Genomic DNA, 26,007 nt, shown 5'->3' with positions numbered 1-26,007 from the left:
CTATAAACACCTTGGGAACAATTATAAAGTTCCTGATATAAGCTTATGTGACTTTGCAGGAGGAACAATCAAACACTCACCTGTCCAAGTTGAGGAAGGTGCAGCATGAGCTGGAAGAGGCTGAGGAGCGTGCTGACATTGCTGAGTCTCAGGTCAACAAGCTCAGAGCCAAGAGCCGTGATGCTGGAAAGGTAATTTTTCTCAAATGAAATTTTCTTAAACATACTTTTATTTTACCATAAATTGTTTCATTTTATATTCATACAATTTTTTTATTTGCATACTTTTTTCAGAGCAAAGAGGCAGCTGAGTGAAAACCTTCACATACACTGTCACCAGCTCCCATTTGTCTCTGAAAATGTGCAATTGCTCAATAAAACATTTATCAACTTATTTTTTGTCATTTTCTTCTATATACAGTATCCCTGATGAATTTTCTCATGTTTATTACATTTTTTTTATATACTGCTTTATATACTATCTCATCAAATGAGACAAATAATTATAGCTGCAACAAAAAAAATAAATAAAATAAAATATCAATTAACTGGCATAAATACAAAGTTCTGGCATGAAACTCTAATGGGCAGGCTAATAGGTCCTTTAACTCAACCTGCTAATAATCACATCATTATCTATAGGACACAGATGATTGGTTCCTGCTGTATTAGTAGAGCTTGCGTGCTCAGTCTTTAAATACATGAGTTAGCATTTGCAGTGGAGCGTGCTTCAGAAACCCTCCACCTTCCCCAACTCCACCTGTATAGATCTGCTACTGGTTATTCATGTACGCTATATTGTACAGCAGCAGCAGCATGTCTTACTTGCTCACAGCAGCGTGCCGTGTATGTATTGGCAGTAGCAAGTCCCGTACTTGCTCTGCAGCAGCAGCAGCAGCAATAATCAACAGCAGAAGCAGCAATAAAGCAGCAGCAGCGTAGCAGATGTATTCCGCCAAGACCAAACACATCTACATTGTCATACCCGTTACCATGCCAAACACTCCGAGAGTTGTCATGACAGAACTACTAATCACTACAAATCATCTTCCACTAATAAAATTATGGATAAACATTAAAAATTGAATAAGCATGCAATGAATTACTTATTAATTATATATTATATATTAATTAATCATTGAATTACTTCTTACCTAGTTTAAATTTAGGTAGGGCAGATTCTGAACACATGCAGAACACCTTTGGCAGAGGTTGCGTTAGTCAGCCTGAGGATGTTGCTCTAATGTTGATTGACAGGCTTTAAGTACACAAGACACACAGATAGAGTGCTATCTTGCCTTTTCAACAAATTCAACATTTCAACATTTATTTATTGCTTCCAAATGTTGTTTTAGAATATTACAAGTTGTGGAGGAATTCCAGTGAGGAAAAGAAAGTCACCTCTATTCTCATAACAAACATAAAAGAAACACAACAGAACTAAATAAAGACTATTCACATGAGCACATTTAAACTAAAGGATTGACCCCCGGTTTCACAGACAAGGTTTAAGCTAGTCCTAGACTAAAATGTTTGAGCTGTTTTAACTGAAAGTACCTTGCACTGACACGAGGCTCCAGACAAAAAAATTCATTAAGAAGCCATTGGCTCCTATAGGGGGAAAAAACAGGCACCAAATAATTTTTTTTAAGAGCCACACAACAATGAACTTAAATTTTTAAATCATTTACTTTTAGTCATCCTGTTATGTTTATATATCTCCCCTTTACAGTTCCAGCATTTTCATCTTGTGATTTTTCTGGCAAATGAATGTCACTATTTTCACTTAATACTATTATAGTTTTTGTTAATATTTTGAATCCAATTAGATTTTTGTATTTTCTGCTTTCATTTTTCAAGTTTTAATATATATATATATATATATATATATATATATATATATATATATATATATTTAGTTTTATTTGTTGTTTTTAAACATGTCTCTTTAGTTTGTATTTTTTTTTTTTCAGTATTAACATTTATTTCAAGCAATGAAAAATGTTTTTTGATGGTTTTTGTTGACTATAATAACCCTGATGCTAGTAAAATCTCTATATTGAATAATGTGTTAAATAATGTTCTTAGTCTTTCCTTCATGAAGCTAAAACAGTTTACTTTGAATCAAATGAAATTAAATGGAAATATGGAAATAAATATATAAATATATTAAATTTGGTTTGTGTAACCAAATAACAAACGGGGGAAATTGACATACTACTTGACTTTGATTAATAAACAGGCCGAAATACAGCGGGACACTTATTTTGAAATGTCTGTGGTTTACTTTTGCTGCTCATTCAAGTTCAGATGAGGAAGATAAAAACAAAAAAAAAAAAAAGCGTTGTTACAATCATTTACAACACATTACAATATAAATTAAAGCTGCAAGCAGCGATGAAAGGGCCCTCGCACCCGGGCTCACCGCCACCCGTTGACCTTAGGAAAACAGTGAACAGTGGGCTACATGCATGTAAGCGCGTAAATACAAGGGAAATATGGCAAAGTCATTTCAAAGTGCCACACTTCCTGCTGCCAACAGGTGGCACTTTGAATATTGCCATGTAGATGTCTTCAGGCCAGGACTGTTATCAAATATGTGAAGTTTGGAGCAGATCAGACATTGTATGCCTGAGTTACAACAACTTCCTGTTTCGTGGCGAAACATCGCATACATTAGCACTTAGCCAAGTGTTGCATGATTTAACGTGTTTTAAGTATGTTTGGCACTTCATGGGATATTGAAATTGAATGTTTCTAGGAGTGAATTACAGTGTAAAGCATGCCATTTCCTGTTGCCAGCAGGTGGCGCTATGACTAACTGAATATTGGCATATAGATGTCTTTATGCCAGGACTCTTATCACACTTGTGAAGTTTGGGGCAGATCGGACACTGTATGCCTGAGTTACAACAGCTTCATCGTTCATGGTGAAACATCAGACTTTGTGAGGTCGCCACAGACACGCCGATCAACGAAAACTCTAGATCTTCGCAATTTAACATCGCTAAGCCCTTAAGATTAGACTGACCATATATGATGTGGTTCTGGTTAAATCTGTATGAGGAGTTAATCACAGTGTAAAACATGTCATTTCCTGTTGCCCACAGGTGGCGCTATGACTATAAGTAATTCAAAATATCTGACTTCCTGTTGGTTTTCAGATTTTGCTCCAAGAAACTTTTTTTGTAGGTATTGGGCTGTTAGATGTGTGTACCGAATTTTATACTTGTACGTGAGATGTAGGGTCAGGGGCACTTCATTGAAGTTTTGTAGGTGGCGCTATCGAGATATTTTGCCACGCCTAATTCTGAAACCCATATCAGACATAAATTTTCACCACTTCTGACACATCTGGAAAGTTTAATGAGTTTTCGAGCATGTTTAGGCCCTCAAAATGTGATTCCCCTTTCATGGCAAACATCAGACTTTGTCAGTCGCCACGGACACCCCCTTCAACGAAAACTCAAGATCTTTGCAATTTAACATCACGAAGGCCTTAAGATTAGACTGACCAAATATGATGAGCTTCTGATTATATCTCTATGAGGAGTTAATCACAGTGTAAAACATGTCATTTCCTGTTGCCCACAGGTGGCGCTATGACTATAAGTAATTCAAAATATCTGACTTCCTGTTGGTTTTCAGATTTTGCTCCAAGAAACTTTTTTTGTAGGTATTGGGCTGTTAGATGTGTGTACCGAATTTTATACTTGTACGTGAGATGTAGGGTCAGGGGCACTTCATTGAAGTTTTGTAGGTGGCGCTATCGAGATATTTTGCCACGCCTAATTCTGAAACCCATATCAGACATAAATTTTCACCACTTCTGACACATCTGGAAAGTTTAATGAGTTTTCGAGCATGTTTAGGCCCTCAAAATGTGATTCCCCTTTCATGGCAAACATCAGACTTTGTCAGTCGCCACGGACACCCCCTTCAACGAAAACTCAAGATCTTTGCAATTTAACATCACGAAGGCCTTAAGATTAGACTGACCAAATATGATGAGCTTCTGATTATATCTCTATGAGGAGTTAATCACAGTGTAAAACATGTAATTTCCTGTTACCCACAGGTGGCACTATGACTGTAATTGAATATTGCCATGTAGATGTCTTCAGGTCAGGACTCTAATAAAACATGTGAAGTTTCGTACAGATCGTACATTGTATGTCCGAGTTACAACAACTTCCTGTTTCATGGCGAAACATCGAACTTTGTCAGGCCGCCACGGACACGCCCTTCAATGAAAACTCTAGATCTTCGCAATTTAACATCGCAAATGCCTTTAGATTAGACTGACCAAATATGACCTTGATCTGATTAAAGGTCTAGGAGGAGTTTGTTAAAGAACAACGTCTGGAAATGGCAAAAACTTCCAAAATTTTGCAGAGAAAATTCAAAATATATCACTGTTGGGTTTACAGATTTTGCACCCTGGGCCTTTTTTGTAGGTATTGGGATGTTACATCTGTCTACCGAATTTCATACCTGTACGCGAAACGTAGCATGAAGGGCGCTTAATTGAAATTTTGTAGGTGGTGCTATCAAGCCATTTTGGCACACCTAATTCTAAAACCCATATCGGATGTAAATTTCCACCACTTCTGATGCGTGTGTAAAGTTTCATGAGTTTTTGAGCATGTTTAGGCCCTCAAAAATGCGATTCATTTCGGAGAAGAAGAATTAGCCAAGCAATTACAATAGGGTCCTCACACCATCGGTGCTCGGGCCCTAACAATATAAAGTAAACTTTGTCATAATTGATCAGCATTAGTTTATAAGCAATCGGTTGACAAATGTGCGCTAATCATTGATTGCGAGCTGCTCTGAAGCACTATTACGAGAGCCTGAAGAACGCACAACAGCCCCATCTTTTGACTTTAAAATGTGCAGCGCTCACATTTATTTAATGCAATTAATGTTGATAATCACGTTAGGGAGTATCACGATTTGTTTTTCCATCCACAAAATATAAGACGCCTTAAAATGATCATTAATACTCTTGTTATACCATTTAAGGTACTGAAGACTTTTTATGACCTTAAATTTATCTGATGAGCATGAGCGGAGTGGAATAATGAAAGTGATCAGCATGATTGATATTCAAAACGGTAAGCACGCACTGCATTGTGTGTGTATCTGCAGTCTGCATAGCCAGTTTCTCCTTTCGGATGACGAATATAGACGAATTTATATGAAGAAATAGGCAGTTGTCTCCTTTACGCAGGAGCAGAACGGTGTGTTCAAATGCAGCTTTTTTTGCACCGACACAGGCGACAACACAGTCGGCTTTCATCAACGCTAGCTCTTTGGTGTGTGATATTTTTCCCTACCTGTTCATATTTTGGCGCTCTAACTCAAATAAATGAGATGCTGCATGTGAAAGTTGCACTATGTCAACACAACAAATGAAATGATAGGCTACTGGTCACAGAACATGCAAATAACATTCAAATTTTGTTTGACATATCTTAAAATATCGTCCCCTTGGAATTATGAAGTTCTATCTGACATTTTTGTCAAAATTGAATTATTCACATATTCATATTCTGTGACAACTTATTTACATTATGTGATGTTTCATTTTTTAAGTTGTGTACGTTTTGGGACTTCTTTTTAGAAAACAAAAAGGTTCTATCTACAAAGTCGAACTCTAACTTGGTTCTATAAGGTTCTATCTGTGAGCTAATCAGCACTTCCAATGCACACACGAGGACCAATCAGGACTTCAGCTTTCTTTGTCATGTCGCCGGACTGCTCCGCGATAGCAGAAGAGAGCACAGAAAACGCTAAATCAGTGAAGACTAAACAATTCCATACAACGCGATGTTTATTAGAAACCTCACGATCGACTTTTTTATTTATGATCTTGTCAATGACAGCAGCCCAAATTCCAGGGAATTAGTCTTTTTGTGTGTTTTGCTGTAGTTATTGCTGAGGAGTTATTTTCATAGTTAGACACAACGCTAGCCAGCAGCACTATTAAGAGGATAGGTCCGGGTTTTGTAGTCTATTTGCTTTATTCCAGTCACGTCATTGTCATACGAGGGAATGTTATGTATATATTAGGTTATGTTTTAACCTTGATCCATCCTGTGTACTTGTATTGAGCTGTATGTAGCTATAAAGCTCTATGCTATGGCACACCAGATTAAAGTGTATACTACATTAAAGCTGCAATATGTAAGATTTTTGCAGTAAAATATCCAAAAACCACTATAGGCCAGTGATATATATTTTGTTCAGTTGAATACTTACAATATCCCAAATGTTTCCAACTATTTGTAAATCGTGATCGTGAGTCGCCTGTCAATGCCATCATATCTGCGTTACCCTCGGTTTCCGGGTTTTTTTTTTTTTGTAGAAACCATGGAAACACCAAAGACACTTTAATATATTACATGTTTTATTAGACAAGGGAACATCTGTTTTGATACATTTATAGACAGAAAACTAATTATTATTGTTATATAGCTCAACACGTTTAGTCTTGTTTAAATCTTATTTTCTTGATTTTTTGCGAGTACCATGCCTCAGAAAAAAACACTATTTTGTCAAGTAGCTAACATAGCATAATCAGATGCAGCTTTATTTTTAGTAACAGTAATACAGAATTTTCTCCATCATACAATACGTTTTAAAATTAATTGCATGCCATTTATCAACACAAGCCATCCAGCATTTAATATATTCTAAAATCGATCTAGCTTACTGCAGTGTGCAATAGCAAGACTGGTCTTTAACGAGCCGAAGAGAGCGCATGTCACACCTCTCTTCATCAGTTTGCATTGGCTGCCAATAGCTGCTCGCATCCAATTCAAGGCTCTGATGTTTGCCTACAGAACAACCACTGGCTCTGCACCACTATACCTAAACTCACTACTTCAGACTTATGCACCCTCCAGAAACTTGCGTTCTGCAAGTGAACGGCGCCTTGTGGTACCATCCCAAAGGGGCACAAGATCACTCTCACGGACCTTCTCCTGATCTGTTCCCGGTTGGTGGAATGACCTGCCACGCTCTATCCGAGCAGCTGAGTCTTTAGCCATTTTCAAAAAACATACTTATGACTGGAAAAAGTGGAAGCGGTGCCGGCAACTGTGGCATTATAAAAAGTTCTGCTGCTTTCAAGTGTTGCGTTCGTCTCTCATTAACAATCGCTCCAGCTGCCTCGTTCAGCTCCCACAACACTCGGTCCTGCTCTGCTTCATACTACAGTAATGTTAATAATTGCATCCATGAACATGATTTCTGCCCGAAGTCCTATTCCGATTCTTTTCCACCGGCTGTGAGGTGAAGACCACATGTCCCAAGATTCCGCGCTTAAACTTGGCATCATCAAGCTGTGGCTTTGTTTTGAATAGGCAACCTCTAGCGGACGAAAAATTACATACTGCACCTTTAAGTGAGATGAAATGTTAAATTTTACATTGTTGGTAAAAACTGAGTTTTTGCATAGTTGAAGTAATTTAAATATTTTAAATGTGAAATATTTTTAATTATATATAGTCAGTTAAACATTTTTCAATGTTTATTAAACTTTGTTAAACACCTTGGCTGAAGCATTGTCTGTTTTCTTGCAGTTTTTTTAGTCTTAAAATGTCTTCAGTTTTACATTATTAAGTCTTAAAGGTCAAGTAGTCAACAATTAAATTGATGGGGTCTTAATTACAACAATAAACATTAGCAAGTTATTTCAGCCATACTGATGTCTAGAGAGAAAACCATTTTACTTGTCCCACTTTCTGTGGAATAAAGTCCTGGTCAGATGTATTACAGTAGCTGCTTTCTGTCTAAACAAAAGGAAACTTAAACTAAAATGGTTCCTGCAATAATGTGTTAAATTACCCACCATATTCCTACCTAAATTTAACATCTGCACTGGACAAAATATTTAGCACAAAATATTCATTCTAAAATATGAAATTAATGTCATAAAAACCATTAAATTTAACTTTCTCTTGCATGTCAACACACTGTTACGACCTGATGCAGACTAATATACACATAGATGAAGTGGATTAATATCGTCTTGGTCTGGAGTGAGGTTTATGTAAGGTAACGTCTCAGTTACTAGTGTAACTTTCGTTCACTGATGGAGGGAACAGAGATGTTGTCGAAAAAACCGACACTTGGTGTTAAAAAACCGACACTAGGGGTCGCCCTTGGGAGCCCCAAACACCTCTGATGTTTTCAGAAAAGGCCAATAGAACTGACTTGTGGAATTTGCATGCCAGGCCACGCCCCTGTACATACAGGTATATAAGGCGGCCAGTGTGCACACACACTTCGGGTTTGTCTGAGGAGCCGAGATAGTGTCTCAACCCCTCAGCGACAGTTCAAGTTGTGGCAAGGGAGACACAACATCTCCATTCCCTCCATCAGGGAACAAGAGTTACTCTACTAAGAGACATTCCCTTTCTGTCGGTCATTTTAGACCTTGTGTCAAAATACCAACACTAAGGGTCCCTATACTAAACGCCACAACTTGAACTGTGACACAAGACATGGCGGTGCAGATGCGGGCAATCCTCTGCATGCCAAGAGCCAGTGCAGCTATGCTAACTCACAACATTCCAACGCCCAGGGTATTGACCTCAGGTCTCCCTATCAAGGGGACCTCCTCACCTCTAGGGAGAGGTGACTCAAGCTTTAGGCCTGTTCTGAATGTCAATGAAAAGTTTTTTCAGCCTTTCCCTTCTGCTGACTTTCAAAGCAGACAAAAAGGCTTGTAGTTCCCCTACCCTCTTGACAGAGGTGAGCGCAATCAGTAGGGCCGTCTTCAAACAGACGGGACTAAGCTCAACTGATTGTAAGGGCTCAAATGGGTCTTTCTGTAGGGCCTGTAGGACCAGAGAAAGATCCCAAGAGGGGATGAGGTGAGGTCTTGGAGGATTTGCACCTCTCAGGAACCTAACTATCAGATTGTGCTTTCCCAAGGACCTGCCACCCACCGTGTCGTGGTTAGCCGCTGTTGTGGCCATGTGCACTTTTAGGGTGGAGGCCAACAGGCCCTGCTGAGAAAAGGAAAGCATAGACCACATCTCTGTGGGTCTTCACCTCGGGAAGCACACCATGTAATGATGAGGTGTCACTTCAAGGCACTTGCCTGAATGATTGTGTCTATCACCGCTCGTAATAGGCCTCTGAATTCCTCCTCATCCCATCCAGGGACAAGACGTAGAGGTTCCAGAGATCTGGGCGAGGGTGCCAGATTGTGCCCTGCCCCTGAGAAACTTTGACGCTCAATATCTCAAAACTGCTCAGAATGCAGATAGAACCTTATAATTCCAAAGGGGATGATATGTCAGAGCCATTGTTTTGTCTCAAGATGCACACCAGTAATGTTTTTTTCTAGGGTACGTTTATAAAAGCTACTTAAATATCCTAATTGAACTAAGGCTAAATCCTGGCTTAGTCTAAGCCCTGTCTGTGAAACCGGGCCATATAGTTTAATTTGATATGCTACTCCACATAAGAAAAACAAACATGCCAACTAGTTACGACCTGATGCAGACTAATATACACATACATTAAGCGGATTAATATCGTCTTGGTCTGGAGTGAGGTTTATGTAAGGTAATGTCTCAGTTACTAGTGTAACTTTCGTTCACTGATGGAGGGAACGGAGATGTTGTGTCAAAAAACCTGAGAAACAAGGTCCTTCCTCATGGGAATCCTCCAGGGAGGAGCGGCCACCATCAGCGTGAGCTCTGAGAACCAAGTCTGGTTAAGCCAGTAAGGCGCAACTATTACGACTTGTTCTTCTTCCTCCCTGACTTTGTACAGAGTCTGTGCAATCAGGCTCACTGGGGGAAATGCATACTTGCACAGGCCCCGAGGCAAGCTGTGATCCAGTGTGTGAATGCTGAGATGATATGCGAAATGCTTAATGTAATAAAATTAATATTACAGTCAGTTAACCTGTTTGGCACTCAGTGTTAATTGTTTATTAATTCTAAGCAATGTTAATTTCCAGGTTATGGGAAATAACATTCTTATTTTACAGTACTACTCAGAGCATGTAGTCAAAATCGGCATGATTAGAGACTCCAGTATGAGAGTATGAAACACAGACAACTTTACATGTGACATAAACAAGACTTTATTAACTAGATTAAACAATTAAACTCTAACATTCACACACATGCATGCGTACAGTTTACCAAGGGAAAGAGAGAGCTGAAGCAGAATACAGGAAAGCAAGAAGTTACAGCATTGTTTGAAATTCTGCAGATCAACAGCCTTGCGCAAACCATCAGTTTAGTTCTAAGACGCCCTTCTTTAAAAGGGGTAAGGATACTTAATGTATCAAATAAAGAAACTAAGTTTGATAGTTGCATGTCTCTCCCATTTGAATTAAACTGTCCTGATGCAATTTGTTGAGGCTCTAGTTGGTCTTTGCTGATGTTGTCTTGATGAGAGAGAACCAGTTGGATTCAGAGGACCTTTGGTGAATGAAAAGTCTAGGCTGGAGCCTGGCACAAGCTTGGGGTTCCTTAGAAGCTTTTAGCTTCTTAGCATCATCTTCACATCAGAGCACTGTGATCTTGTGATCAGTAATTTTAAAGTGAAGATGTCACACCCTCTTGGGGTGTCTGAGCCAATAAGGAGTTGTCCCTTCGGAGGGAACTTTTACGAGTTTTTGTTCTGTAGCAAGATATTAGCATAAGACACTGGACTGGATGCATGAGAGAAGAACCTTCTAGATTCTTATAATACTATTGTGTCACAGAGTTAGCAACATGTAACATATATAGAATATATAGGATTAAAAGGGTTTATTTGTCCTTCTCAACAAGAATTAAGTCAGAGTCACAAGTCTCTGCACATTCTTTCTGATCATAAAAAGTTCTTATCAGTTTTGTGTCCTGTAACAGGACACCTGGTTCTGCCTGTGTGTTGCAGTTTGGGGGGATGGGTTCACAGAACTTGTGAGGGAGTGTTTTCTGGATTATTCATTAAATATAATGAATAATTGTGATTGGTCCAGACGCTACAGCACGGCCAACAACTCAAGGCAGTTGATGTGCCAGTGCAATCCCAAGGCTGCGTGCCCATTTATTTACTGTTACTACTGTAAAGCTATATTAAATTATTATGGAATCTCATTCAGTGCTTTCAGAATCTTTACTTTTTAAAATAATTTTGTCACTGTATTTTTTTATTTTTTAAAAGATTTTAAACAAACCAATTTTTTAAATTTATTTAAAAAAAATCTGTTGCTCCTTCAATGGTCAATAAAAACATATGTCTATATTTTTTTTTTTTCTGCAATCATACGCTACATTTTTCACATGTGAGGAATCCCCTAAAGTAGCCAGACAGTGAACTCCAATGGTACCTTGAATAGTTCCTTACATGAACAAGCACCAAAGGAATCTGTTGATGTCAGCACAAGCTCTTTGACTGTATATGGCTGTGTCAGTCTCAAGTGAGTGAGAACTGTTTTTAGCTGAATAAAACGGAGGCAATTAGACTAGATAAACCCAAGCACAAAATTATATTATAGCTTAATGACTGGCAGGTTTAATATTATGGCCTAACTATTGACGTTGCATTCTGTAGCAGGCTGTAAATGACCATACATTGGATGGATACTGAACGGAACAAAACAAACGAGTAGGCGGCAGCAGTTGGAGAAGGAGAGAAATGTATGCAGTTAAAACGTTCTCACTTCAGTCTGTGAGATCAAACGCGAATAGGCCTATCATATGACTAGTGCATGTGCTTGTTGCTAAAAGTTTGGATGTAATTTAAACTTTGTTGCTTTTAAAATAAATATGAACAAAACACCTAAGGTATCGGTAATTTAAATTCCCAGCAAAGACATGTTTTCCATCAATTTTTAGTTTAATAAGATTTATCCATTAAGATGTCAATAATCTCATACTGAAATTGCACTGTCAGTGTTTGAGAATATTCACACAATAATACATGAAAACACGATATCAGCGTTTTTAGGGGAAAAATACTTAAATAACGAACATTTTAGAAAAGAACAAAATATTACGGTTACTTGAACCAAGCTGTGTCGTCAGCAAGTCCTTTCCCATAGGCTACATTTAGTCAGGACCTTGAGTCATGGGAGAGCAACTGCACCCGACTGTCTGCGCCATCTGGCACAACAAGACAGTTTTTGACATAAGTCGGTCAGCATCAATGAAAGTGGGATCAAACTTGTAAATGTTTCTAAATGGAATGCATCTCATGCTGATCACCGATGATTAACTCCTAAGTAGTGCTTTGCTGAAAAAAAAAAAAAAAAAAAAAAAATGTTTTCATAATTTATGAAATACTTTTTTTGTACTATGTACTGCAATGTGTCAAAAACATCATTCATCTCAGATAATTATGTGCCATACGTTATTTGAAAGGTCTCGCAGAGTAGAATACAACAAGCATAACTGTTATGGGCTTTGACTCAACTTGAGTGAGTTTTTATATGTGAAGCCCCGCAAGACCTATATGTAAATGATATACCGATGCGCCATTTATGTCACGTTTTTACTCATAACAACAACATAATCCAATAAATCGATCACGAGATATTCCTCACGGAATTACGACACATAAAACCCCACAGGCGCAGGGGCGCGGTGGGGGTGCTGAAGGTAAATGCAACGCAAATGTTTGTTCAGTTACATTTATTCCTTTTTTTATCATTTAATAATTTGTTTGTAATAAAATTTTTTAATGGGCTTTAAAAATGTTGAACGACTAAAATCAAGTAAAAACGCTTTACGGGCTTTACGGGCATAGACAGAGTTTCTAATAATAAGTTTTTGCAGCGTAGAGCAATGTAGCCAATCACAGACAAATCTGTTGATTTCTGGAACGTAATCCACTCACCGCTCAAAACGCCGGAGTTTTTGTTCAGCCCTGAATGCTTGCATGCTTGCATGCTGGCAAAACCTCTGATTAAAACAAAGTGTATACATTATTATTAAAGATTCATTGTGCAGTAATTGAAGCGTTGTGAGATCGCGAGGAACTGTCATCTTTTTAGTGATCATAAAGGAAGCGCTCGTTGCGCGCATTCTGCCATGCCAAATCATGCACGTAGCACTGCCTATGCTTGCTTTTATGTTTCTGAATGTTGTTGATACTTCAATAACAAACAATGTATCACCGTTTATGCTGGAATCTGTAGGTTGTGGCTAGGCGACACGTAACTTAAAAGTGGAGCATGGAAATCTCGTGGATGTTTTAAATGTTTTATAGGCTACTTTTTATTTTTCCCATGTGCAGTCAAATCCAGTCTTCTCTTTTTCTCAGCGATATGCTTGTTATTTCCTGGGGTTCTGACATGTTTTATATAACCTACTTGGTATTATTTTTTGTTAATGGTTTCTAAAGACCCCCCCGGCACAGCACCCCCAACCTAAAACATCTTCCTGCGCCCCTGCACAGGTGCACATATGCTAACTAAAATCAAATAGCTTTCATGTGGCACGTAACTTCATGAAACATGCATAGATCGTATAAAATGGCACAACATTACTTACAGTAGATGCTCCCGATTGAAATGATTACAAAATCAATATAATCCCTTGCGTCAGTCACGAGATATTCCTCGTGAAGGAACGATTTTAAAAATGCCCATTAGGGGAAAAAACGAAGCAAAACGGCTACCTTGGTTCCAAATGCTCTAACTTTTGATTACTTTATGCTATCACCACAAAATTTATCCCCCTACCTTATTTCCTTCATGAAATATTGCATGTCAAATCAGAAAGATATGTAAAATTTCCCTTGAACACATTTTTTTTTTTTTTTTTTTTGCCTTTTATTAGCAGTTTCTCAGCATGAGAATGTCCAAATTTATTTATTTATTTATTATTTAAAATTTTAAAAAGTTTTCTTTCAAACAATACCAACCTTTGGACTCTTTGCTAAAGCAATTCTGAAAATGCCACAATGTGACAATGTGATGAAAAGAATATGAGATGGGAGGAAAACATTATGCTAATGCGTTTGTTCTCTGCGTTTGTGAGATAGCCTATAAACTTTTTTTCCTAGCAATTGTGATAAAATCAGAAAAGAAAAAGGTCAGAATTGTAAGTTAAAAAGTCACAATTACTTTTTTAATTTCTTTTTTCTATTGCAAAAACAAGCTTCCATAGTAAGCTGTACTATTGAAGCGTAGTGGGGAAAAAAAAAAAAAAAAATAAGAGCTTATCATTTTTTTTTATCTAAATGAAATTAAAGGTAGGGTAGGCAATGTTTTTCATAAACACTTTTTGTTATACTAGTTGAAACTCTCTTCTCATCCTGATAGCAATCAATAATAGGTCTAAATATATATATATATATATATATAAAATAAACTACTATGGAAGTCTCAGGACCAAAAAAATGTTCGTCCAATAGGATGTCCTACCTGCCTGTCAACATATGTATTTCCATAGTACCTCCACGCACTCTGCTTGCGCAGACGTGTATTCAGCGCATTCCATGGGCACCGCAAACAATAGCAAGCACCTTTTACAGTTCCTCCTGAACCAAAACAACTAGCCTATGCTGATGCTGCATTCACGCTGTGTCGTAACCGTAATTGCAAGATGGCAACCCGGACGTTCTACCCGGAGCTGTTCACGTCCACAGATTCAGATTTATGCAATTCTAAGGCAACACTATAAAATGAATCTGTAGAAGTCAGGTGCTAAAAGTCAGAGTTCTTTTTGTTTATGCTCATTATTATTGTAATGTTAAATGCTTTGAGACATGAAGTCATTTAACAGTGTCTTGTGACGATTTGCAGATTCTGCTCTGGCTGTGCTCGTTTATGTGTTTTGGAGGTGTGGCACTCTGAAGGGAGGGTGTGATCTTGCATATCCGAAATTGCATACCCTACCCACGATAAAAATAATTTACCACTTTAAGATATTGTAGGCATTAAACACAATCGGTGTAATATTGTGCATGCAAACGCTCTTCATTATGAATATTAATGAAAACAGCAAATAGGCCTATTGAATGCCTTTTCATCATGAATATTAAACTATATTGTACATTTTTAAATCTATATAGTGTCAAAACAAGCATGCAGTTATACCTGTGCAAATGACTGTGTAGCTAGCTATGTAGCTTGAAGATTATATTTTGTAAATAAGCCAGACCAGGAAAGCTGATCCATGAATGCTCTTGTCAATGGAATGCAAACCATCTGAACAAAGCAATAAAATATACATATAAAAATATACAAAAATAGAAAGTGTGCTCCTCAAAGTCAGCATGTGAATATTAGATCTAAGAAACAAACGTTTAAATAAATAAATAAGTAAATAACCATTCAGTACAGTAAATGTATTACATCTACCAGAATTGGTATCACATAATACTGCAAATTATTTAATATAGTAATATTTAAAACTAATAGCTAGTAAAATTAATAGTGATTTATTAACCTTGCATTTCTTTTCATTCCATATGCTAATATATCATTTATTTAACTGTTTAGCTCTTGAAATAGTTGAAAAATGATGTGTAGCCATTAATAATCTTAAATCTAAAAATAAAAAGTATTTTACATAAGGAACTTTACACATAGACCGGTGTCGATGAAGCAACACATAACTAGAATACGTGACATTTATGGTCCAACAAGCCTAAAAAAAGACTCAACATGTTACCTCTGTTTTATGTGTCATATGTGCCAAGCATGTTCTATTAAAAAAAAGAAAGAAAAATTATTTTTAAGCCTTCAGTGCACAGTTTATAAATCCAATATATATGTATTGCCTCATAAATTGTTTTACTTGAAGTTAAAAACTTGTACACTTGTACACAACAACTGTTGATAAATATTCTGCTGGAGGATAGTGATGTTTTTTTTTTCTTTAAAGAATTCTAAAATCAAATTAGCAACATACCTTAAAGAAGTAGTTATTTATTTACATCTTTGCCGTTTCCATTTTGGCAAGCACCAAATGGTTTATCTGATTGATTCCTTAACTTACACTGACTCAAATAGCCATATTTGGTGTTAGCCATATTTAACTTTTGCATTGCTGGCAAAGCAAATGCAGTATAAAAACCAGGGGCAGGAGGGGAGACCTTTGCATTCAGAAGACCATCCAGCACTTGTGGTGAGGTCATTCATTTCTTTGCAGGGAGTACGCAGTGGTTAGATTAGTTTAATAGAGAGAACCATAGCATGTCTTTCTATAGAATATTACTGTAGAAATTTTACATAGAAATCTGTTCAGACAAACAAATTAAGTGGAATTTAGATTTTCAAGATTTACATATTTAAAATGTAAATATCCTTGCAATGCAATTCATGTTCATCTTTAAGACATATGTTGCTAATTGTTTATAATAAATCTTTATTCACAGTTAATTATTTTCAATTTCTTCATATTACAGGGTGCAGAGAATTCATCAGTACTTGTGGGAGATTGGAAAAAGGTGATTGATGTTAATGTCTGTAAATACTCACAAGACTATAGCTGTATAGAATATAACATTCAAAAATAGTTCAGAAATCATTATAGTCATATGTAACAAGTCCAAAAAATGTAAAGATGTAAAGATCAACCTTTTAGCCATTGACCCCCACCCCACCACCACCACCAATATCAAATGTTGTTGATATTGTTTTTGGATTTACTGTAGGCAACCATACTTATAGGAGTAATTTTTTTCTACTGATCTTTAAATTCCAGAAGTGAGCCGCCACCATGAGTACGGACGCGGAGATGGCCATTTATGGCAAGGCTGCCATTTACCTTCGTAAGCCTGAGAAGGAGAGAATTGAGGCTCAGAGCAAACCATTTGATGCCAAGACTGCCTGCTATGTGGCTGATGCCAAAGAGTTGTACCTCAAGGGAACAATCAAGAGCAAAGATGGTGGCAAAGTCACAGTTGTTTTGCTTGACACTCAGGAGGTGAGTTTTAATTTCCATTTCATGTTCGATGCTCATTAAATTACTTATTACATTGCTTTCTTTTATACCTAATTTATCAAATTTATAGGAGAGAGTTGCTAAGGAGGAAGATGTCCACCCAATGAATCCTCCCAAGTTTGACAAGATTGAGGACATGGCCATGATGACCCATCTCAATGAAGCCTCTGTGCTGTATAACCTCAAAGAGCGTTATGCTGCATGGATGATCTACGTAGGTTCTGAAACAACATAAAAATGCATTTAAGTTAATTTTGTCTGTGTTGTAGCAATCTGACCACTTCTCTGCTCATTTCAGACCTACTCTGGCCTCTTCTGTGCAACTGTGAACCCCTACAAGTGGCTCCCAGTGTATGATGCAGAAGTGGTGGCTGCCTACAGAGGCAAAAAGCGTATGGAGGCCCCACCCCACATCTTCTCTGTCTCTGACAACGCCTATCAGTTCATGCTGACTGGTAAGACATAATGGAATTGAATTCTATAGAATTCATGAAGGTGAATTAGATGATGCTGTTAACATAAGAAATATTTACTGGATATTTTACACATTACAATCAACAGATAGAGAAAACCAGTCTGTCCTGATTACGTAAGTATTTTCATTTAATCTCAGACCATGACAAAAATTAAAAGTATAATACAGCAAATCTTTATGGAGATGTTTACAAAATAGAGATTAAGAATGAACTTATGAATTTAATTTGAAAAGTCTATATGACTTTTAATCTTCTGTTTTCTAATCTCTCATAAACCAGTGGAGAATCTGGTGCTGGAAAGACTGTGAACACCAAACGTGTCATCCAGTACTTTGCCACAGTTGCAGTGGCAGGTGGTGGTGACAAGAAGAAAGAGAGCTCCAGCAAAATAAAGGTATGAGATACACAACTATTTCATATATATTATTTTGAAAGATGTACACTTGTCTCACAAATGATATGATATGTGAATCTGTGAAATGCCTGCAAACAGTGTTTAGACATGAAATAACTGAAAACCCTTCAAACATCTCAGGGCTCTCTTGAGGACCAGATCATTGCTGCCAACCCTCTGCTTGAGGCTTATGGTAATGCCAAGACTGTGAGAAATGACAACTCCTCTCGTTTTGTAAGTTAATCATATTTTATTTACAGTAAAGTTGGTCAGTTGTGTTTGATTTTATATACAGAGTTTTATATTATATATAAAGAGATTATTTATGTATAATGCTATTTTGATTTAAACAGGGTAAATTCATCAGAATTCACTTCGGCACATCTGGAAAACTGGCTAGTGCTGACATTGAGACATGTAGGTGGACATGATTTCATTGATCCATCCTGCACATTTGTCTTTGTCTGTCACTCTTCAGATGATTGTGACTCAAGTACATTCTCTCAACAGATCTGCTGGAGAAGTCTAGAGTGACATTCCAGCTTCCAGATGAGAGAGGCTACCACATCTTCTACCAGATGATGACCAACCATAAGCCTGAGCTGATTGGTAGGTGCACATTTTACATTCAGTGTTTCAGATAATATTGTAAGATGCTCTTTCATGAATGCTGTGTATTTTACAGAAATGACGCTCATCACCACCAACCCCTATGACTTCCCCATGTGCAGTCAGGGTCAGATCACAGTGGCCAGCATTGATGATAAAGAGGAGCTGGATGCTACTGATGTGAGTCATTGCTGTTTGAATACTGAGATATTCTATATAAAAATGGCAGATCCTAGGACTCATTCTTCTCTGTAATTTTCAGACTGCTATTGACATTCTCGGCTTTAGTAATGAGGAGAAAATGGGCATCTACAAGTTCACTGGAGCTGTGCTTCATCATGGTAACATGAAGTTCAAGCAGAAGCAGCGTGAGGAGCAGGCTGAGCCTGATGGCACAGAGGGTGAGACTAAATAGTACTACATTGTGTCATAACATGCAGTGCCAACTGAGAGATCCTTATTTCTATTTTCACAAAGAAAGTGGTGGTTGTAGTAAGCCAAGAAAATGGATGGATTTTTTTATTTGCAGAGGCTGACAAAGTTGCCTACCTTCTGGGTTTGAACTCTGCTGATATGCTGAAGGCGTTGTGCTACCCCAGAGTCAAGGTCGGAAATGAGTTTGTGACCAAAGGCCAGACCGTGCCACAGGTATGTAGTATATCTTCAATCTAAAACTTCAGGAGTGAGTCTGCTAATTATTGCAAAAGCAAATAAAGCTGAAGTTTTTAATAAAATATCCCCTCTATTTTAAAGGTATACAACTCTGTTAGCGCCTTGGCCAAATCTATCTATGAGAGGATGTTCTTGTGGATGGTCATTCGTATCAACCAGATGTTGGACACAAAACAACAAAGAAATTTCTTCATTGGTGTGCTGGATATTGCTGGCTTTGAGATCTTTGATGTAAGAATGATTTTTTTTAATGTATTTTTATGGCAAACTGAATCATATTAAGAAGTCAGTAAATGTTTCTGTTATTTTTCCTCCAGTTCAACAGCATGGAGCAGCTGTGCATCAACTTCACCAATGAGAAACTGCAACAGTTTTTCAACCACCACATGTTTGTGCTGGAACAAGAGGAGTACAAGAAGGAGGGCATTGTTTGGGAGTTCATTGACTTTGGCATGGACTTGGCTGCTTGCATTGAGCTCATTGAGAAGGTTTTTAATGGTTTATGAATTTATTTATTTTCAATATCTATTCTCAAAATCTTATATTTTATGGTAATAAACAACATTCTTTTATAAACAGCCCATGGGTATCTTCTCCATCCTTGAAGAGGAGTGTATGTTCCCCAAGGCTACAGACACTTCCTTCAAGAACAAGCTGTATGATCAGCATCTTGGCAAGTGCAATGCTTTCCAGAAACCAAAGCCTGCCAAAGGCAAGGCTGAAGCTCACTTCTCCCTGGTTCACTACGCTGGAACTGTGGACTACAACATTGCTGGTTGGTTGGACAAGAACAAGGATCCACTGAATGAGTCTGTTGTGCAGCTGTACCAGAAGTCTTCTGTCAAACTGCTGGCTACTCTCTACCCACCTGTTGTTGAGGGTAAAAAAAAAAAAAACTGATTATGTACATCATTTTAACCAAACTTTCATTCAGTTTGCACTCTTTTCCTGTTATAACATTATACGTATGTGTTCTTTTATCTTTTTATCTGAATAGAGAGTGGTGGCGGCAAGAAGGGAGGCAAGAAGAAGGGTGGCTCCATGCAGACTGTGTCTTCTCAGTTCAGAGTATGTCTTTGTTATACACCAAATTTGAATAATCTTGCAATTGAAAGGACTTAAGCAGTGACTGTACATGAGCTTGCTTGACTCTAGTTCAGAAAAATAATACATCAACAACTGAAAGAATGTAAGTAAGAAAGGTGAATCTTTTCATGATAAAACAGGAGAACTTGGGCAAGCTCATGACCAACTTGAGGAGCACTCACCCTCACTTTGTGCGTTGTCTGATTCCCAATGAGTCCAAGACTCCAGGTAAAGTAATAAAGGGCTCACAGATATTCTCATATTAACACATTATTTAATGTATATAATAATGAAAATGTTAATTTACCAAGCTCATGATGTAAACTGTTCTTTATAGGTCTCATGGAGAACTTCCTGGTTATCCACCAGCTGAGGTGTAATGGTGTACTGGAGGGTATCAGAATCTGCAGAAAGGGCTTCCCCAGCAGAATCCTCTATGGTGACTTCAAGCAGAGGTAAATAGGACCACACGAAAATACCATTTCCTATAGGCTCTTTATTAGAAGATATTAAGCATTTTGTTAAATCTTCCAATTCTCCACAGATACAAGGTGCTGAATGCAAGTGTTATCCCAGAGGGACAGTTTATTGATAACAAGAAGGCCTGTGAGAAACTCCTAGGATCCATCGACATTGATCATGACCAGTACAGATTTGGACACACAAAGGTTCACATTCAGCTTTACAACTTTCAAAGATTCAGCATGATCATTCTATACAGGTAAATCAATATCTTTTTATTAACTGTTTTACATTAATTCAGGTGTTCTTCAAAGCTGGTCTTCTGGGTACTCTTGAAGAGATGCGTGATGAGAAACTGGCTGCTCTGGTCACAATGACTCAGGCTCTCTGCCGTGGATACCTGATGAGGAGGGAGTTTGTGAAGATGATGGAAAGGAGGTGAGTATTGTCATGAATAAAGGTGATATCAACAATAACTGAGCAAATGGTAAATAATTATGTTTATGGCATTTAATGATTAATTATTCACAGGGAGTCCATTTACACCATCCAATACAACATCCGCTCATTCATGAATGTCAAACACTGGCCATGGATGAAGGTTTACTACAAGATTAAGCCTCTGCTGAAGAGTGCCGAGACTGAGAAGGAGCTGGCAACCATGAAAGAGGACTTTGCGAAATGCAAAGAAGATCTTGCCAAGTCTGAAGCCAAAAAGAAGGAACTTGAAGAGAAGATGGTAGCACTGCTGCAAGAGAAAAATGATCTGCAGCTACAAGTAGCATCTGTGAGTATTTTTACTTGAAGTTAGTTCAAGTAAATGAAGTTTGGCTGCATTAAAATGGGCAATGTGGTTTCCAATGAAATAGCAATCTATTTTCTTATCAGGAATCTGAGAATCTCTCAGATGCTGAGGAGAGGTGTGAGGGTCTGATCAAGAGCAAAATCCAGCTTGAAGCTAAACTCAAAGAGACAACTGAGAGACTGGAGGATGAGGAAGAAATCAATGCTGAACTGACAGCCAAGAAGAGGAAACTGGAGGATGAGTGCTCTGAGCTGAAGAAAGACATTGATGACCTGGAGCTCACGTTGGCTAAAGTGGAAAAAGAGAAACATGCCACTGAGAATAAGGTTAGAGATTAAGTTGGTTTAATATTAATCTTAATCTCTGTTTTATATGATTATATTAAGTGATGATATGAATAGTTAAAAATAAGCTCACTTGAAACAAAAAATTACACAGGTCAAGAACTTGACTGAGGAAATGGCAGCTCAGGATGAGAGTATTGCCAAGCTTACAAAAGAGAAGAAAGCCCTCCAAGAGGCACATCAGCAGACACTGGATGATCTCCAGGCTGAGGAGGACAAAGTCAACACCTTGACCAAATCCAAGACAAAGCTTGAGCAGCAAGTTGATGATGTGAGTTGATTATGTAAACATGTTATTAATTCATCAAATTACCTGTGATTTTGCTGTGAACATATTTTATATATCATTGTCCTGTAGCTTGAGGGTTCCCTTGAACAAGAGAAGAAGCTCCGCATGGATCTTGAGAGAGCCAAGAGAAAGCTTGAAGGAGACCTGAAATTAGCCCAAGAGTCCATCATGGACCTGGAGAATGACAAGCAGCAATCTGAGGAGAAAATAAAAAAGTAATTAAAACATGAAATCTTTAAAACATTGGAAACTATTATTGAAGTGTTATTGTTTTTTTTGTTTGTTTTTTTGTTTTTACAAACTACTTATTGTTGAACACCCACAGGAAAGACTTTGAAACAAGCCAGCTGCTTAGCAAGATAGAAGATGAACAATCTCTGGGTGCTCAACTCCAAAAGAAGATCAAGGAGCTTCAGGTATTTTGAGATTTTTTTCAAAAATTACGATCATTATAATCAAATACAGATCACTAAAAATGTAATTAACTACTTTCCACCACAGGCCCGCATTGAGGAACTGGAGGAAGAGATCGAGGCTGAGCGTGCTGCTCGTGCCAAGGTTGAGAAGCAGAGAGCTGATCTCTCCAGGGAACTTGAGGAGATCAGTGAGAGGCTTGAGGAGGCTGGAGGAGCCACTGCTGCTCAGATCGAGATGAATAAGAAGCGTGAAGCTGAATTCCAGAAGCTGCGTCGTGATCTTGAAGAGTCCACTCTCCAGCATGAAGCTACTGCTGCTGCCCTCCGTAAGAAGCAGGCAGACAGTGTGGCCGAGCTGGGAGAGCAAATCGACAACCTGCAGCGTGTCAAGCAGAAGCTTGAGAAAGAGAAGAGTGAATACAAAATGGAGATTGATGATCTTTCCAGCAACATGGAAGCTGTTGCCAAAGCAAAGGTTGAGAATTGTAAATATAACAAAGGAAATATATAAAATGTGGTTAAGATTCTTAAGAATCCAATGATATTGGTGTTTACAGGCTAATCTTGAGAAGATGTGCCGCACACTTGAAGACCAACTTAGTGAAATTAAGTCCAAGAATGATGAGAACCTTCGCCAGATAAATGATCTCAGCGCTCAAAGAGCAAGACTTCAAACTGAAAATGGTAAATAATGGCACAATATCTCAAAAATATCAAACAAAATGATACAGCATTTTATTTCCTCCACTAACAAATACAGATATATAATTATAAGTAAATCATCATCCATGTCACATATTCACATGATCCTTTGACCTCATTCTCAATGCTCATTTATTATGTATTCATAAAATATATGATGATGTAAACTATTTCCCCAGCCTAATTTGTAGCAAATGCTTTTCTCATATTATTAAATGGTTTATTTTGAGCTGAACTGACACGGTGAACATTTGAACAGGTGAGTTTGGCCGTCAGCTGGAGGAGAAGGAAGCTCTAGTTTCTCAGCTCACCAGAGGCAAACAAGCTTTCACTCAGCAAATCGAGGAGCTTAAGAGGCAGATTGAAGAGGAGATTAAGGTAATATAGCATAATCAAAAAATACACCTACTTGTCAATTAATGTACTTTAGAGACAAGCTAATATTATGTGACTTCGTCTCCTAGGCTAAGAACGCACTGGCCCATGCTGTGCAATCATCCCGTCATGACTGTGACCTGCTCCGTGAGCAGTTTGAGGAAGAGCAGGAGGCAAAGGCTGAGCTGCAGCGGGGAATGTCAAAGGCCAACAGTGAGGTTGCTCAGTGGAGAACCAAATATGAAACTGATGCCATTCAGCGCACTGAGGAGCTTGAAGAGTCCAAGTATGTATATTATTGCATAATATTCCCAATTCTCACAGCTATTTTATAGATTAGAATTCAAAATTTTCTTTATTAACAGAAAAAAGCTGGCTCAGCGTCTGCAAGAGGCAGAGGAACAAATTGAGGCAGTGAACTCCAAATGTGCATCTCTGGAGAAGACCAAACAGAGACTCCAGGGTGAGGTGGAGGACCTCATGATTGATGTGGAGAGAGCCAATGGTTTGGCTGCTAACCTTGACAAGAAGCAGAGGAACTTTGACAAGGTAAACTATTTGAGTCATTATATGATATTCTCATTGTAAAGTATAGCTAAAATGGGCTTTGTTAAACATGTTATAAACAAATCGATCCTGAAATATCTCCACCAAAGGTCCTGGCAGAATGGAAGCAGAAATATGAGGAAGGTCAGGCAGAGCTGGAAGGTGCCCAGAAAGAGGCTCGTTCACTCAGTACTGAGCTGTTCAAGATGAAGAACTCCTATGAGGAGACTCTGGATCAGCTGGAGACACTCAAGAGAGAGAACAAAAATCTGCAGCGTAAGAATGAAACCGCTATAACCGCTATAGTATTTTTCTAATTTAATAATTAAAAAGTAAACTCATATGATTATGATTAAAGATTATATTTTTTCTTTCTATAGAGGAGATTTCAGATCTGACAGAACAGTTAGGTGAGACTGGTAAGAGCATCCATGAGCTGGAAAAGGCCAAGAAGACAGTGGAAACTGAAAAGGCAGAGATTCAGACTGCCCTGGAGGAGGCTGAAGTGAGTATCTAAAGATCAGTATGGAATTCTGGCTAGAAAGATTTTACTGTGTTGTTAATGCATATTTCCATTATGATATTAAAAGCTGTTTTATTTTTCATAGGGCACCCTGGAGCATGAGGAGTCCAAGATTCTTCGTGTCCAGCTTGAGCTAAACCAGGTCAAGGGAGAGATTGACAGGAAGCTTGCAGAGAAGGATGAGGAGATGGAGCAGATCAAGAGGAACAGCCAGAGAGTCATTGAATCCATGCAGGGCACTCTGGACTCTGAAGTTAGGAGCAGGAATGATGCCCTGAGAATCAAGAAGAAGATGGAGGGAGACCTTAATGAGATGGAGATTCAGCTGAGCCATGCCAATCGCCAGGCTGCTGAGGCCCAGAAACAGCTCAGGAACGTTCAGGGACAGCTCAAGGTATGTAACATCTGTTCGATTTTGGGATGTATTAATATGTTTGTATAATCTAACCTATGTTAAGTAAAGCCCAACAGAAAACACATCAAAAGCTTATTGTAAAGTTATTGTTTATGTGCAGGATGCCCAACTGCACCTTGATGATGCTCTGAGAGGACAGGAAGACATGAAGGAGCAGGTGGCCATGGTGGAGCGCAGAAACACTCTGATGCAGTCTGAGATTGAGGAGCTGAGAGCTGCTCTAGAGCAGACAGAGAGAGGCCGCAAAGTGGCTGAACAAGAGCTGGTAGATGCCAGTGAGCGCGTTGGGCTGCTACACTCTCAGGTAAGGGCACTTTGTTTTTATAATGAAATTAAGGAAATTGAGAGCATCATTCAAAATGTTCATATGTTGCCTATCATTTTGTAGAACACAAGTCTCCTGAACACCAAGAAGAAGCTTGAGGCTGACCTTGTTCAGATCCAGAGTGAAGTTGATGACACTGTACAGGAAGCCAGAAATGCAGAGGAGAAGGCCAAGAAGGCCATCACTGATGTGAGCAACAGTAGCTGTCAAATGTTTCAAAAGATGCTTGAGTACTTGAAAAATGTGGATCTAATGAATTTCTGTGTTCATGCAAAAGGCTGCAATGATGGCAGAAGAGCTCAAGAAGGAGCAGGACACCAGTGCTCACCTTGAGAGGATGAAGAAGAATCTGGAGGTGACAGTGAAGGACCTGCAGCACCGTCTGGATGAGGCAGAGAATCTGGCCATGAAGGGAGGAAAGAAACAACTCCAGAAACTGGAGTCTAGAGTAAGACTGCCTTTATTCTGATGCTCGCCTGTATTTTGATGTTCATAGTCTTGATGTGGACAGTACGAAGTGTCTAAACATCTCTAAACATTTTATTGGAGTGAAATGAGTTTAATAATATCTCCCACTTACTATAGGTCCGTGAGCTTGAGGCTGAAGTTGAGGCAGAGCAGAGACGTGGAGCTGATGCTGTTAAAGGTGTCCG

At 38.3% G+C, this 26,007-nt stretch overlaps 1 protein-coding gene and 1 pseudogene across 1 annotated transcript in view; both read left to right on the top strand.

The window, feature by feature from the left end:
• LOC127512887 (uncharacterized) overlaps positions 1–26,007 on the top strand; it is a 53,274-nt gene that overhangs the window by 26,616 nt on the left and 651 nt on the right. The window lies entirely within an intron of this gene.
• Positions 111–25,744, top strand: LOC127512438 (myosin heavy chain, fast skeletal muscle-like; annotated as a pseudogene).

This window comes from Ctenopharyngodon idella, chromosome 5 (assembly GCF_019924925.1).
Source record: "Ctenopharyngodon idella isolate HZGC_01 chromosome 5, HZGC01, whole genome shotgun sequence".
Classification (NCBI taxonomy): domain Eukaryota; kingdom Metazoa; phylum Chordata; class Actinopteri; order Cypriniformes; family Xenocyprididae; genus Ctenopharyngodon; species Ctenopharyngodon idella.
The sequence above is the reverse complement of the archived record's forward strand: the minus strand, read 5'-3'. Positions and strand labels throughout refer to the sequence as shown.